The following is a 2,903-nucleotide window of genomic DNA, read 5'->3' as shown; positions in this document are numbered from 1 at the left end:
CCTGTGAAAGAAAATATCACATGGAAAACTGTAAAGAGCAGCCATATGGTGCAGGTTTTCTCCGACGTTTTAATTGAAAGATGGAGATTAGTGATGCCTAAACTTCACCAACTGGATGGAGGCTGTTTGTTTCGTAGCAGCTAACATTTAAAATGTTTGTCCGGAAATGTTGGATCCAAACATTTTTTTTCCCAATTTGCTGTTTTGTTTTTATTAAATTACACCAAAATAGTGTTTTTCTCATATGTTGTGTGTTTTCCACACACATAGCACCAACTTTTATTTTATTTTTTTTAACCGTTACCTTCAGTTGTCATAAAAAACACAAATGAAGTTTAACACCTTGAAATTGGGCTCTGTCTCTTTAAGAAGCTCCTGTTCGTTCCAGCAGTGCTCCTCATTATGCCGTTTACACCCGTTTTCATGTGGTCACTGTTGCTGTTTTGTGGAAACAGGCGTTGGTTTGTGTGTGAGCGGTTGCCATGGAGATTCAAGCCAAACAACATGACACAAAGCTCAACAAAGTTGATTTTACATAAAAAATACTCCTTTAAAAGATTCAAGAATTCAGCAAACAGGGATACTTTGGTTATCCTTTACTAAAAACGGCTGACATTTAGTTTGGTTCAGTTTTATTTTTAGTGTTTAAATGTTTTAGTTTTGCCAGCTGAAGCGGTGATTCGGTGAGATGTAAAATGTCCGGTCCTGAGAGCTGCTGTCCGTTTTGGACGCATCGTTCCTCCGTCTAACGGCCGAATCCCTCATCAGCGCTCATTCAGCTCTGCAGAATCCCGTTAACGAGCCATTCAACGGATCCATCCAAACGTTGGAGGATTGTCACTCTGGACGTCTCTCACCTGGCTGGATTTTCTACGCTCCTAAAATCTAAAGTCGACTTTACATCTGTTTATTTTGCTCCTTTTCTCTGATCAAGGCTTCATGTGAAGGCGTGTTGATGAGGCCGACATAAACATGAAGGAGTCTTCATGGATGTTTATGGCTGTTTGCATCGTGTTTCATCTGGTAAATGACACTTTTATGTACTTTGCATTAAAAGTGTCATAACTTTTAATGCAACTTTGGTTTAAAAGTCGCACTGTAAATCTGACTTTGGGATTAAAAATGACACTTTTAATGTGACCCGGATTAAAAATTACAATTTAAATCTGATTTGGGATTAAAGATTATGCAACTTTACATTAAAAGTAAGACTTTTGCGCAATTTCACACAAACGTTTTCATTATTTACTGAATGACACTTTGTGACATCAGTCATAAAGACTCCTTCATGTCGGCCTTCAAATGAAGTTTTAACCCACATTTTCTGTGCATCGCTTAGAAATCTGGACATTCATTTTAAAATAAGAGAGAAAAAAATGCTTTTGGAAAACAAAAAGGTAAAAAATATACCAGTTATGAAACTGATTTATTTCATGGTTGTCTGCTGCAGAAACAGACAAAATTATTCCTCTTTTCTTTGTACCTTTTACTTGTACCCAGGCAACTAATAGTCATTTTAATCTGGAGGACTCGGTGTGAGCTTCTGTTTTTTAATCAAATTATGTTATTTGTTTTTAAATATAGCTGTAACATAATTTTTTTCTGGGGGGGGGGTTTGTCTTCTAAAGCTGACTGACATGAAGGGATGTGTTCTCCCTTTTATTTTAAATACAGTAAATCAGATTGTGCTTTATTATTTCCTTTTGTTCCAGCAGTTCTGCATTCGCTGTGATAACCGCCTTCTGCTGAGAAGCTGCAGGTGTGAAACAAAAGCTGTAGGTAAAGACTTTCATGTTACTTTGACAAAGTGTTAAAATCCCCTGCTTTAATTAACTCTAACTTACTTCCAGCTCACAGCGTCTGATTAGCTTTAGGCTCCTTTATTTTAAAAGCTACTTCCTTTAGTTAGCAGGACGTTATTTGTTTCAAATGAACTTTGACTTATTTTTGCTTCCTGTATGTTTCCACTTCCAGAGAAGAGTTTAGGTCCTGGATTTTTGAAGAGTCTTTTCATTTATGTTAAGAAAGCATAAAGAATCAACATCACTGATGCAAAAAGATGCAAAGTTTGTTAGTTTCACTGCAAAAGCACAAAATATTAACAAGTATTTTGTCCAGTTTCTACTGCAAACATCTTTGTTCTCTTGAAATAAGACAATTTACTTTTCAGCAAGACGGAGGCTTGTTTTTTAAGTAAGTAATTCCTTAATATTGATGAAAAGTTCTAGTTCCATTGGTAGATGTTGCCTAGCAACCTCAGCCAAGCCCACGCCGTCGCCTAGCAACCAAATTCAAGTTCCATTGGCAGATTATTTCATGTTTTTCCTCATGAAAAACGTGAAATAATCTGCCAATTAAATTTAACAAATATTAAGGGATTATTATTAAAACAAGCTCATATTTCTTGCTGAAAAGTTAGTCATGTTTTATTTCAAGTCTACTAAAATATTTCCACTAGAAACTGGTCTAAAATACTTGGTAATATTCTGTGTTTTTGCAGTGTTACGCCTGTTCATGGACTTGCTAACAGAAATAGTGACTAAACCAATCACATGGACGCTTGCTGGAGTTCAAAGTGAGGTTCGAAATGAATAAAAAGGGAGATTTAAGGGAGTTTGAAATGTTGCCATGTTTTATTGGTGCTTATTTGGTTCATCTGGAAACATCAGAAACGGCTGAGCTGTTGGACCTTTCATGCACAGAGAAATGTAGAATGATCAAAAGAAGGAAAAATATCCAAATAGCAGCAGTTTGGTGTATAAATATGACCTGTTAATCTATGTTCTGAAGCAGGGCCGGCCCAAGGCACTGCAAGTTAAGCATCTGCTTAGGATCCAAAAGCACTAAATGTTATTACACATGGAAAACGATGTCTGCTATTTTATTGTTACACAAATACAACA

The sequence above is a fragment of the Poecilia reticulata genome, chromosome 12, assembly GCF_904066995.2.
Source record: "Poecilia reticulata chromosome 12, P_reticulata-male-v2, whole genome shotgun sequence".
Lineage (NCBI taxonomy): Eukaryota > Metazoa > Chordata > Actinopteri > Cyprinodontiformes > Poeciliidae > Poecilia > Poecilia reticulata.
This window is presented reverse-complemented; position numbering follows the sequence as displayed.